Source organism: Petromyzon marinus, chromosome 17 (genome assembly GCF_048934315.1).
Source record: "Petromyzon marinus isolate PM22_M1 ecotype Great Lakes invasive population chromosome 17, UKy_Petmar_22M1.pri1.0, whole genome shotgun sequence".
NCBI lineage: Eukaryota > Metazoa > Chordata > Hyperoartia > Petromyzontiformes > Petromyzontidae > Petromyzon > Petromyzon marinus.
The window spans coordinates 1,039,066-1,053,582 of NC_133683.1; the positions used below are offsets into that span (position 1 = coordinate 1,039,066).

General features: G+C 47.2%; 1 long non-coding RNA gene across 2 annotated transcripts; it reads right to left on the reverse strand.

The window, feature by feature from the left end:
• Positions 1 to 3,926: 3,926 nt before the first annotated feature.
• Positions 3,927 to 14,266, reverse strand: LOC142924809 (uncharacterized). Of its 2 annotated transcripts, none has more exons than XR_012941879.1 (4): positions 14,055 to 14,266; positions 5,828 to 6,068; positions 5,090 to 5,225; positions 3,927 to 4,695 (listed from the first exon to the last, which is right to left on the reverse strand). It is a non-coding gene; the product is annotated as an uncharacterized LOC142924809 (long non-coding RNA). The 2 variants fall into 2 exon arrangements; XR_012941878.1 differs by lacking the exon at positions 14,055 to 14,266 and adding an exon at positions 7,137 to 7,716.
• Positions 14,267 to 14,517: the final 251 nt, after the last annotated feature.

Genomic DNA, 14,517 nt, shown 5'->3' on the forward strand with positions numbered 1-14,517 from the left:
CAGCGTATAAATCTACTCTGGCTTTTAAAGGAGGCTGCTATCCTAACTCTGTTTGCACGTGGACAAGGACATTGCAGTCGAGGACTATCTGTATATATATATTAATAAATACGTTTATGATTTAACATGTCTCAATCATCTCATGTCTGTTCATACGAATCACGATGTGAATGAGGAAAACTAGAAATTATTGTTATTTTGTATATATTTTAAATTTTGGTTTAACATGTAGGCTTTCGCGCCCAATATCATCCATAGAGGTGTTTTTTGGATTAGATCGCATACATATATAAACGTGTCGTTAAAACCCGCCACCACTCGACACAGCCAACTAGTAAGGGTTGTCACGGAAACAGAACAAGCCAATTCGTCACTGGTACTTTGGAGAGCCAAGCCACAACATTTACAGTTGGAGTACGACGTTTTGCCAGTAATTACAACTAGCTTCATCAGGCGACAGCCAGATTTGTGGCACTCTCGCGCAAAGTGGGGGGGGGAGATTACCGAGTCAACGTACATTATGCATGTGCATTATGAGAGCCCTTTGATCTTGTCCTTCCTGTCTATTGTGTATTAAAATAGCCGTACCAATGGTAATCCCTATTGAAGTATGCTGCCCTTTATAGGCATGCATTTAAATAATGTATTATTTGTTGGCACCCGTGTTCAGCAGTAGCAGAACACACGTGCCAACAAGGACACTCAGTTGATTCTAATGTTGAAGTTCTGTGCAAAACTAGCTACTACTGCCCAAGAATAATTCGAGAATCTATCGAAATTGGAAGAAAAATTTACAGTTCGGATAGCTACCGCCTTTGTGCTGTGTGGAAGCGACTCATCAAATAGTACATTAGATGAAACTCCGAGTACCCACTCAGGAGGTATAGTGGTAAAACAGTGGAGGAAAAAAAAGCATTTTTTTTTAATTTGCCCTTGTTGAATGATAGAGTCGATACACACAGCAAGCGAGATTAAGAAAGCGCATCGGAAGAAATACCGGAGGAGAGAGAGAAGACAATTGCTTGCTGCAGAAGGAAAGGCATTCCTACCGAGGGAGACAAGTTGACAAAGATTTTGATCATGGGAACCGGTGGCGTGGCTCGATCTTCCCTATGTGCGCAACACGCTACCGAAGGAAAACAGAAAATCCTATTCAAAGGCTAAAATAAGCTCCATTTTTTGTATAAGAGCCCGATAAACAATAACCCCATCCATAGACTGAGGAAGAAAGGGAAGAGCCTGAACAAAGGGGAGGAGATTACGACGGAGATGGGTTGGAGGTGGAGAGAAGGGGAGAGGGGAGGCCGTAAAGGCAGCTGCACATTCAAGGAAAGCGGTGTAGAAAGAGTTGAACGGGGACATGGAGACAGCAGAGACAAGGGTGGAGAAAGAGGAAGAGAGGATCTTTCAGTGCTCGCTACAGGAAACCCACAAAACTGAATTTCCTAAACTCGTGTCGCCTCCGTGACAGCAGCACCACGAACGCCACAGACTCACGCTCCCCAAATCGACAATACCATCTCCATTGCCGACCAGCCACGAGATGGTTGCTCTCAACACCTCGGTCGTGGTGTAAGCAGCAAAAGTCTTCCGGCTGGTGAGCATCCGGCCATTACGAGGGTTGGAAAGAAACTGAAGCACGGGGCGACTCCCACAACCTTCGGGTATTTCCAAACTGGATGACGTCTTGGGATGAAGCTAGAAGTAAGCCAAATCTGCACTCAATAAATGGGACAAAGATTCCAGAGAAGCCTCCAGAAATGTCACAGGAGGCTCGGGTGTGAGAAACCAGACTCCATGTGGGGTCCTCCAGACCTTTGCCCTCCAGTTCATCAACATTTGTAAAAGCAGGACGTCTCAAAGGTACGTAGCATGGGTGAGGTACGAGGTTGAGAACCACGTTCCGAGATTAGGCGCTTTGACAGGTTGGGGTCCGAGTAAACTTTTAATGGAGCTCACCCTACGACATTACAGATAGAAGGATAGTGTGCCGGCACAATCCGGACACCCTGCTACACCGAAACAATCTGCTGCATCAAACTCCCTGGTACAGCTAAACACTGGCACGATTGCGCTCAAATACACACAAACTCTCGCTCGGCCAGTTGGTACACAGGTTGTCAGTTGTGGGGGATGCGGGCCCCCGGCTCCCCCCCTGGGGGAGGGCTGATCTCGAGAGGGCTGCGGGCTCCGGACTCCTCGCTCGAGTGAGAGCAGCCGCTACTCGACTCCTCGCTCGCGGTGAGAGGGCTGCCGCTCTCCGGCTACTCTCCTCACGGCGCAGCCCCTCGGGTCCGCGGGTCCTGTTTGTGGGGCATAGCTCGGGGCTGGCACGTGGCTGCCTGGAATCAATCCGTCGCTTCTCAGCCACTCAAACGCGACGTCTCCGCTCACACAACCCCGCGCACCACTCACACGAACTAAACGGGGGGTCAGGGGTCAGAGGGCAATGACGTCCTTCGCACACGCGTTGCCGCCGATGCCGGGCAATGGAGATTGTTTAAAGGGCTGCGGGGCGGGGATTTGGAGTCGGTTTTAGAGCGACACACCAATCGCACGCGCGGGACGGGGGGGTCGGGGGTTAGAGGGCAGGGACGTCACTCATACACGCATAGCCGATTGGGGGGCTGTATGGGAGGTTATTTAAAGGGCTGTGGGGGCGGATATTCGGGATTGGTGTTAGCCCGCAGTCACGAAAGCTTTAAATCGAAATTTATGTTAAGTGTAATGTGTTGGTGTTAATAAATAGTGTTGCCTCCCAAGAAGTTGTGTGCGCCTATCTCAGCCCATTACATATAAGTGTAGATGTGATTATGTAATTCTTGTGTTCATACAAGTGTAGTGACACAGCGCTGACTGCTGTCCAGCAGCGGCAACTGCAGTGGAAAGTTTGCGCACACGCCGTTGAGCATATATACGGGTGTGCCGGCCGGGCAGAGGAATTGGGGCAAGGGTCATGGAAGACCTCATAGGGAAGCCTCTGGAACCCTCTGGTCGGTTCGAGAAGGGAGGCGTGGATAGGGCAGAGCCAAGCCGCACCGAGTAGAATATAGAATATAATATAAGCAGCGGAGAGCGACAGCTCCGGGCTGCCGGTTCTGGGAGTGGACTCGTCTCGACGTCGCTGTCGTTGCCACCGCATTCGCCCAATCATTGCGTGGCCAGACAGTAGTTGGCCTTCTCGGTCGACGCCGTCGGTGCAACACGGACAGGGTCGTGTCTAGGCCGGGCTCTATGGCAACGTGGTCGAGAGAGTGAGGCCGGAGTTGGTGTGAACAAGATAATAAAGAGACGATGTCTCCTGCAACTACCTCGTCTCCGACAGTGTGTGCGACACACACCACACGTCGGAAGGAGAACACTTCACAAGTATAAATGCTGCCTGTGTCAGTCGAGTCACATTTGCTCTAATTTATTTTGATGGTGACCTAAGACAGGAGAAGCAAAATGCACTTCTTCAGGAAGTGATATTTTTTTCATAATGCAGAGGCTGTGCCTGATACACATCTTTCACGTGTTGTTTGGCAACCCTGGTGCCCAGTAAACGCCATATGGCCAGATCTTTGCATTGAATTCCAAGTATTAATTCCTCCATACTTGTGCACAGTTGAGTTTTTATTCCATTCCCTTCATGAACCATGTTTTTTAACTTTACATCATAGTAAGATAGTACATGCCGATGAATAATTAATAGATGCTTGAAAACATCTATCCCCCACCATCTGCCTGTGTTTGGCCTAAAACCCAATCACCCAGAATGCCCAAATTCACCTTACATACTCTAGGAATGTAAGCAGGTTAATGCCTGTATATTCATCACAATCATCACTCCCAAATGTGAAGACATGTCACGAGACTCGCTGACTTTTCTTAAAATACTTGAGAAATACAAATCATAGCTGAATATTTTCAATTCCATGTGTATAAGCCTTTGTCTCAGATTTATTGTAAAATAAATATACATGTACAATATAAACATTCAAATATCAGAAAATATTTAATGTATGTTGAATTTCTTTCACACTGTACATAAACAACCATGCTAAACAAGACATGATAAAAACAATCCAAGTCATGGGTTGCATACAATATGCAACTTTGGTTTATTGATTACAAATTACATAAAAGGTTCTGAAATTTTACAATACAGGTATAGTGCAATCTAAATAAGCAAATGTACTTTTACAGTGATTTCCCAAATGTTTATAACTACACAAATACTAGCATGTATGTTCCCAATAAAGTAGTCTCCTTCCAAAATGGCTAAAACCAAAATTAGTTTAGTTGTGCTCACAATATTGTTCACATATCCGTTCTATTTCAAGTGACATTTGAGTCTGTATGGATTTGCTGTGCAAAATACTGCTGCAACCATTCAATAACTCCAACCCTGAACGAACTTTATCACATTTTTCCAATACTTTGTTGTGGCACTTCCATTAACAGGGCAATTACTGTGCCCCATGGGCCCCACAAGTTCACAAGTAATTGCGATTCACACCACAGCACCTGAAGTACCATTGATGTTTAACAACCATGAATTAGCAGGACCAAGCGAACGTATCCTTCTGAGTAGAAACCTCGACCACCGCCATAAAATGCTTTCGGGCTTTCTACATCACGGGTAGTCAGCCATCCTTGTTCTCCTTGATGGTGTCAACCAGCTCTTTCAGACGCGACAGGTGGTACACGGCCCTGAGAAGAGACACGATTGAGAGAAAATTACTTGGTTGACTTATTATCAAGGTGGAAGCCAGAAAAATCTCACCAAGTCTCAGGAGGGTTTGGCAGTGATATTTTGCAAATTTCATCAGCGAGTGGTATGTGAGAGGAAAACGGAGAACCCGGTGAAAACAGAGGGAGTAAAATGCAAAACTCCGGATATAGATTCAAGATTCCATTGCCGTATTACTAACTCCTGGTTACCTAGCAGCCAAAATCTATAATATATGCTATTTCAAAACAGTCTCCCATCCAAGTAATAACCAGGCTTACCTGCTTAGCTTATAACATTCAAAATCTGACATCATACTTAGAGGCGGTGCAGCCTCTATGCTGTGCGTGAGTGTGGATATAAAGATAAATTCACAATGGCGTGGAGGGGTTTTCCCAGGGACGATCAGCCCCTAGAAAGACGTCCGTGTTGAAGCTGCCCGGGGAGGGGGCCTCCAAGCCGGGGGAGTCCAACTCCATGTGCGCCCTGCTCAGCAGCTCCTCCAATGAGGCTGTGCATCAAGAATCACGCATCGCACGTCACAACCACATGGGTGGCCGCTCAGCCGTCTCTGTGAGAAAAGACTGAATATGTACCTGAAAACATATGAAATGTCATCTGCTATATACAGACTATATATATACACACACCTAGGGATCTATTGTCCTCTGACACGGGCTCCTCGTTGGCTACATTCGTAAGGCCGGAGATATCCAAAACTTTGAGCCACTCTGGGTACTTTGGTCTGCTTTGCGGGCTCTGAGCGGTACCTGCTCTCTTTGTGCTGGTATCCGTCTCGTGGCTGCTGGTCTGGGAGTCCACATCGCAGTCACGCAGCCAGGCCGGGTACCTGAGCTCAGGAATGCTCGTGATCCCCGACACATCCAGCTTATCCTTTTGGCTTGTCAACCACCTGAGATAGGTACTTGTCGCACAGCCGCCGTTCGGCAAGTGCTCACGCCTAGTTGCTTCACTGCTCCATAAGTACAACAAAACATTCGTCTGGTTAGAAAAGAAATAATTTTCGGGCTTTGCCGACAAATTTAATGGCATCACGGCCTTGTTGCTTCTCGCTGTTGAGCTCAACCGTTTAGTTGGCTTATTGCCCCTCACCAATGATGCGCCGAAGCTGTGCGCGGTGACCCCGAGAGATGACCGCTTGCCTCTGTGCGACACTGTGAGGTCTCGGTGGGCGCCAGGCGAGCGGAGCAAGGACTTGGAGGAACCGTCAACTGGCGCCGCTAGGAGCTGGTCCGTGGTTAGACTGACCGTCGGGCTATGAGCCACGACCGCTGCAGCGCAGCAGTGAGGCTGCACGTGCCCGAGATGAGGTCCTCCACAAGCAGCATGCCACCTGCAATGTAAGACCCACAGACATTTTACTGGTACACAATGAATTTGCTCTCCCCTAGATTCCTTGACCCCTGAACGGCAATCCTGCAATGTTGCCTTACTTTGCACCATCAGTAACTAATGATGTTATCCGTTTGTGGAGTTTGTGAGAATATGGGATAAATCAGTGCATGAGCTGTTATTGTTTAAACTTCAGATGTGTCCAGTCTAGGATCTGCAAATTTTGACACAAAGGTTGGAGGATTACTTAGATTTCACAAACTTTACAACCTCGATAATCAGTGAAGTTGCTGGAAGATGACAGGAGAAAGAAATGCATGCACCGACCTATCTGTTCAGACCTATGCTATCCTCTCATATGCGTGTGCTTACTGTGGATAGTTTTCTCTGACATAAAATGAACTCATTAATGGAATTTGCCAAGCATCCCAGTGTGGGACTCTCACGAAAATGTATCTTTAGACCTTATTAAGGGTTTTTTTTCTAGGGGAATTACATTACATTCATGATAGCATAGCATAATTGACAAGCACCCAGTACAAGCAAAAAAAATGGGGTTCTCCTCTCCAATTATCCCCCATCCAGTCAACTAGCTTCGATACCTTATGAGACCTCCTTTGCCAGTAACAAGATATAGTAATAGGTTTTTACCCTTTTATCTGGCACAAAAACTGACACTTTTATACAAGGGATCATGTTTGCGATAACCACAACGCAAGTAGTCAAAATGCAAACAAGAAGACGCTAAGAATAAGAAGACGCCTTTTGGCGTCTTCTGGTCCAACACCAGTGGAGACTGGGATCTCAGAAAAGCCGTCTCGGGTGTGGACCAATCAAATTCAAGGACAGTGCATATTATCAGTTGTCTTTTTTGTTTGCATTTTGACTACTTGTGTTGTGGTTATTGCAAACATGATCCCTTGTATAAAGGTGTCAGTGTTTGTGCCAGATAAAAGGGTAAAAACCTATTACTATAGCTTCGATACCATTGCACCGCCTGCACACTCGATAGCCACTCGAGTGCAAGCACCACGGAGCGATTCCTCGCGTGGCGAGAGGCGCAACCCACCCTCATCCACACTGTGCATCCTCCTCTCCTCCGCGCGTCTCCGCTCCGCCATGCTGCGCGGTGCTGTGCTCTGCACGTATCCTGGGTAGCGGTGACGCACAGATTCCGCTCTGCTCAAAGTCCTCGATGTAGGCGTCCAGCGCACCGCTCGCCTACGAGCAGCACTGCTCTCCGCACACCACAGGGCTGTGCTAGCCCCCGCTTCCGGTCCGGAGCAGCGAGCTGCCCTGGCTGCCGCGAGGGCTTGTGTCCGTCACCGTGCTGTCGCCCGAAGGGCTGTTTGTCTCACCACCGTTGCAGTTCATTTTGTACGATTTGGGATGCCCGAACCGGATGGGGCCAGGGAGAGGAATCGCTGTGGCTACCAGGTCACCACTGGTCCTGGTATGGGGGGCACCATGAGGAGCTGCTGTGTGCGGAAAGTGGGTCCGACGTCACAACGCATGGGCCAGCGTCGACCACTTCGCGTTAGCAGCTTCAGCGTTAGGTCTCTTAAGCTACTGTGGCTGTTGTCCTTTTTTCAACAAAAATTCCAGCCTTTCCCATGCTTTCCTTCATCACACCTGCAAGCTCTATGTACAATTGAAGTGTCATAAATGCTCTACCTGCCTACTACTACATTATGAATGATATACATTTAAGAATTAGCTGGAGACAACTCCATGTTTAAAACACACTGTATTCAAAAGAGAAGGCTTAACATTTAACATTGGTTAACGTTTGGCATGTACACCTGCATATCAACAAATTACAGTACTACTAATAAAATGAATGCTACATATTAATAGTGGTATTACAGTAGTATGACTACTTATATTTATATATTATCGCACCTCCGAAGAGCACGGTGGGCTTGGTACGGTGCGAAAGAGATTCAACACACATACAGAATACAATACTTTCCGAGCACATTATGCATACCGAACCTCCAAGTTCCTTACCCTACCCTGAATAACAACGTGTGCAGAGTACAGCTCCTTTTTCAATCCATTGCTGGCTGACAGCTGTCCCATGCTATGCAGCTCCCAGGGGGAGGGGTTATTTACCGTACTTCACCACGCTGGTCAGTGTGAATTTGGTGATGGCAGGGGGCTATAGAAGTGCATTACAACAATGTACTGAACATTGCTGCACAATGTCAGGGTGCTATAGAAGTGCATTACAACCACGTACTGAATACTGCTGAACTGGTGGCAGGGGGCTATAGAAGTGCATTACAACCACGTACTGAATATTGCTGCACTGGTGGCAGGGGGCTATAGAAGTACATTACAACCACGTACTGAATATTGCTGCACTGGTGGCAGGGGGCTATAGAAGTACATTACAACCACGTACTGAATATTGCTGAACTGGTGGCAGGGAGCTATAGAAGTGCATTACAACCACGTACTGAATATTGCTGCACTGGTGGCAGGGGGCTATAGAAGTGCATTACAACCATGCACTGAATATTGCTGCACTGATGGCAGGGGGCTATAGAAGTGCATTACAACCACGTACTGAATATTGCTGCACTGGTGGCAGGGGGCTACAGAAGTACATTACAACCATGTACTGAATATTGCTGCACTGGTGGCAGGGGGCTATAAAAGTGCATTACAACCACGTACTGAATATGGCTGCACTGGTGGCAGGGGGCTATAGAAGTGGATTACAACAATGTACTGAATATTGCTGCACTGGTGGCAGGGGGCTATAGAAGTACATTACAACCACGTACTGAATATTGCTGCACTGGTGGCAGGGGGCTATAGAAGTGCATTACAACCACGTACTGAATATTGCTGCACCGGTGGCAGGGGGCTATAGAAGTTCATTACAACCACGTACTGAATATTGCTGCACTGGTGGCAGGGGGCTATAGAAGTACATTACAACCACGTACTGAATATTGCTGCACTTGTGGCAGGGGGCTATAGAAGTGCATTACAACCATGCACTGAATATTGCTGCACTGATGACAGGGGGCTATAGAAGTGCATCACAACCACGTACTGAATATTGCTGCACTGGTGGCAGGGGGCTACAGAAGTACATTACAACCATGTACTGAATATTGCTGCACTGGTGGCAGGGGGCTATAAAAGTGCATTACAACCACGTACTGAATATGGCTGCACTGGTGGCAGGGGGCTATAGAAGTGGATTACAACAATGTACTGAATATTGCTGCACTGGTGGCAGGGGGCTATAGAAGTGCATTACAACCACATACTGAATATTTCTGCACTGATGGCAGGGGGCTATAGAAGTACATTACAACCACGTACTGAATATTGCTGCACTGGTGGCAGGGGGCTATAGAAGTACATTACAACCATGTACTGAATATTGCTGCACTGGTGGCAGGGGGCTATAAAAGTGCATTACAACCACATACTGAATATTTCTGCACTGATGGCAGGGGGCTATAGAAGTACATTACAACCACGTACTGAATATTGCTGCACTGGTGGCAGGGGGCTATAGAAGTGCATTACAACCACGTACTGAATATGGCTGCACTGGTGGCAGGGGGCTATAGAAGTGGATTACAACAATGTACTGAATATTGCTGCACTGGTGGCAGGGGGCTATAGAAGTGCATTACAACCACATACTGAATATTTCTGCACTGATGGCAGGGGGCTATAGAAGTGCATTACAACCACGTACTGAATATTGCTGCACCGGTGGCAGGGGGCTATAGAAGTTCATTACAACCACGTACTGAATATTGCTGCACTTGTGGCAGGGGGCTATAGAAGTGCATTACAACCATGCACTGAATATTGCTGCACTGATGACAGGGGGCTATAGAAGTGCATCACAACCACGTACTGAATATTGCTGCACTGGTGGCAGGGGGCTATAGAAGTGCATTACAACCATGCACTGAATATTGCTGCACTGATGGCAGGGGGCTATAGAAGTGCATTACAACCACGTACTGAATATTGCTGCACTGGTGGCAGGGGGCTACAGAAGTACATTACAACCATGTACTGAATATTGCTGCACTGGTGGCAGGGGGCTATAAAAGTGCATTACAACCACGTACTGAATATGGCTGCACTGGTGGCAGGGGGCTATAGAAGTGGATTACAACAATGTACTGAATATTGCTGCACTGGTGGCAGGGGGCTATAGAAGTACATTACAACCACGTACTGAATATTGCTGCACTGGTGGCAGGGGGCTATAGAAGTGCATTACAACCACGTACTGAATATTGCTGCACCGGTGGCAGGGGGCTATAGAAGTTCATTACAACCACGTACTGAATATTGCTGCACTGGTGGCAGGGGGCTATAGAAGTACATTACAACCACGTACTGAATATTGCTGCACTTGTGGCAGGGGGCTATAGAAGTGCATTACAACCATGCACTGAATATTGCTGCACTGATGACAGGGGGCTATAGAAGTGCATCACAACCACGTACTGAATATTGCTGCACTGGTGGCAGGGGGCTACAGAAGTACATTACAACCATGTACTGAATATTGCTGCACTGGTGGCAGGGGGCTATAAAAGTGCATTACAACCACGTACTGAATATGGCTGCACTGGTGGCAGGGGGCTATAGAAGTGGATTACAACAATGTACTGAATATTGCTGCACTGGTGGCAGGGGGCTATAGAAGTGCATTACAACCACATACTGAATATTTCTGCACTGATGGCAGGGGGCTATAGAAGTACATTACAACCACGTACTGAATATTGCTGCACTGGTGGCAGGGGGCTATAGAAGTACATTACAACCATGTACTGAATATTGCTGCACTGGTGGCAGGGGGCTATAAAAGTGCATTACAACCACATACTGAATATTTCTGCACTGATGGCAGGGGGCTATAGAAGTACATTACAACCACGTACTGAATATTGCTGCACTGGTGGCAGGGGGCTATAGAAGTGCATTACAACCACGTACTGAATATGGCTGCACTGGTGGCAGGGGGCTATAGAAGTGGATTACAACAATGTACTGAATATTGCTGCACTGGTGGCAGGGGGCTATAGAAGTGCATTACAACCACATACTGAATATTTCTGCACTGATGGCAGGGGGCTATAGAAGTGCATTACAACCACGTACTGAATATTGCTGCACCGGTGGCAGGGGGCTATAGAAGTTCATTACAACCACGTACTGAATATTGCTGCACTGGTGGCAGGGGGCTATAGAAGTACATTACAACCACGTACTGAATATTGCTGCACTTGTGGCAGGGGGCTATAGAAGTGCATTACAACCATGCACTGAATATTGCTGCACTTGTGGCAGGGGGCTATAGAAGTGCATTACAACCATGCACTGAATATTGCTGCACTGATGGCAGGGGGCTATAGAAGTGCATTACAACCACGTACTGAATATTGCTGCACTGGTGGCAGGGGGCTACAGAAGTACATTACAACCATGTACTGAATATTGCTGCACTGGTGGCAGGGGGCTATAAAAGTGCATTACAACCACGTACTGAATATGGCTGCACTGGTGGCAGGGGGCTATAGAAGTGGATTACAACAATGTACTGAATATTGCTGCACTGGTGGCAGGGGGCTATAGAAGTGCATTACAACCACATACTGAATATTTCTGCACTGATGGCAGGGGGCTATAGAAGTACATTACAACCACGTACTGAATATTGCTGCACTGGTGGCAGGGGGCTATAGAAGTGCATTACAACCACGTACTGAATATTGCTGCACCGGTGGCAGGGGGCTATAGAAGTTCATTACAACCACGTACTGAATATTGCTGCACTGGTGGCAGGGGGCTATAGAAGTACATTACAACCACGTACTGAATATTGCTGCACTTGTGGCAGGGGGCTATAGAAGTGCATTACAACCATGTACTGAATATTGCTGCACTGGTGGCAGGGGGCTATAGAAGTACATTACAACCATGTGCTGAATATTGCTGCACCGGTGGCAGGGGGCTATAGAAGTGCATTACAACCATGTACTGAATATTGCTGCACTTGTGGCAGGGGGCTATAGAAGTACATTACAACCACGTACTGAATATTGCTGCACTGATGGCAGGGGGCTATAGAAGTGCATTACAACCACGTACTGAATATTGCTGCTCCGGTGGCAGGGGGCTATAGAAGTGCATTACAACCATGTACTGAATATTGCTGCACTTGTGGCAGGGGGCTATAGAAGTACATTACAACCACGTACTGAATATTGCTGCACTGATGGCAGGGGGCTATAGAAGTGCATTACAACCACGTACTGAATACTGCTGCACTGGTGGCAGGGGGCTATAGAAGTACATTACAACCATGTACTGAATATTGCTGCACTGATGGCAGGGGGCTATAGAAGTGCATTACAACCACGTATTGAATATTGCTGCACTGGTGGCAGGGGGCTATAGAAGTACATTACAACCATGTACTGAATATTGCTGTACTGATGGCAGGGGGCTATAGAAGTGCATTACAACCATGCACTGAATATTGCTGCACTGATGGCAGGGGGCTATAGAAGTGCATTACAACCACGTACTGAATATTGCTGCACTGGTGGCAGGGGGCTATAGAAGTACATTACAACCATGTACTGAATATTGCTGCACTGGTGGCAGGGGGCTATAAAAGTGCATTACAACCACATACTGAATATTTCTGCACTGATGGCAGGGGGCTATAGAAGTACATTACAACCACGTACTGAATATTGCTGCACTGGTGGCAGGGGGCTATAGAAGTGCATTACAACCACGTACTGAATATGGCTGCACTGGTGGCAGGGGGCTATAGAAGTGGATTACAACAATGTACTGAATATTGCTGCACTGGTGGCAGGGGGCTATAGAAGTGCATTACAACCACATACTGAATATTTCTGCACTGATGGCAGGGGGCTATAGAAGTACATTACAACCACGTACTGAATATTGCTGCACTGGTGGCAGGGGGCTATAGAAGTGCATTACAACCACGTACTGAATATTGCTGCACCGGTGGCAGGGGGCTATAGAAGTTCATTACAACCACGTACTGAATATTGCTGCACTGGTGGCAGGGGGCTATAGAAGTACATTACAACCACGTACTGAATATTGCTGCACTTGTGGCAGGGGGCTATAGAAGCGCATTACAACCATGTACTGAATATTGCTGCACTGGTGGCAGGGGGCTATAGAAGTACATTACAACCATGTACTGAATATTGCTGCACCGGTGGCAGGGGGCTATAGAAGTGCATTACAACCATGTACTGAATATTGCTGCACTTGTGGCAGGGGGCTATAGAAGTGCATTACAACCACGTACTGAATACTGTTGCACTGGTGGCAGGGGGCTATAGAAGTACATTACAACCACGTACTGAATATTGCTGCACTGATGCTCGCCACGTGAGAGCCACACAGCAGGACAATGCTATACTGTACAATATTGAAATGATTCACCTACAAATACTAAACATTATTGTCTTAACAATCAATACTACTTTTAACATAAACAATAACTAATAAATGCACACGTAGTAATCGCCGTGCTAACCCTTAGCGTGCAATGTGAGCAGAACTTGTGTTGTAAGTCGTACCCAGTCCATTACCGCGCCACACACTCCCATTAACAAACCAACCACATTTACTGAATGTCCTCCTTCTTTACACGGCACAACCAGACAACACTTTGCACACCGAAGTGTCCAAGTCGCGTGCTAAGTGAAGCAAACCCCATTCAATTCTAGATTTAAAGCTTTCGTGGCTGCTAGGATCCATACTCTTTGGTTCTATTGGGTAAAGTCACGTAGGTGAAAATTGTTATTTTATTTTCACCTACGTGACTTTACCCAATAGAACCAAAGAGTATAAACCCCATTCACTCTGCGCTCAGCGTTCAACAAAGTTGAACCTGGCTCGCCCTCACGCCTGCCCATCTCTCTCCGTCTCTCACCGGAGATTATTCCATTGATCGTCTTCGCCTTGCCGTCCAGAGATCCGTGTGGATTATCCGTGAGGGTAGTTAAAGGTCGCGGTTATTCGGAGAAGTTTTTTTTATTAATTTTCCCGCCACAACCACCGCGTCGCCAAAGGCCGCTGAAGGCGATGTCCGAGACATGCCGCCCGCGCATGCGCACTGAGGGTTGAGAGAAACCTGCGGGGAGGGGCAGCGGGGGGCGGGGAAGCCGCCGCTGTTGGCCACACCCACATTCAGGCCACGCCCATATTTAACTGACGTCACGGTGACATCATTCTGGGTCGGACTTTATCGTGGGCTGGCTGTGCACGCGAGGAGCTCCTGACTTCTGACTCTGAATTCGAAAAAAATCAAAGATTCACGATGTCTACCTTCGTCGAGATAGGTAAAGTTTAACGTTAGTGTTAGGGAGGTGTGTTTGTGTTATATGTTGAGCCTG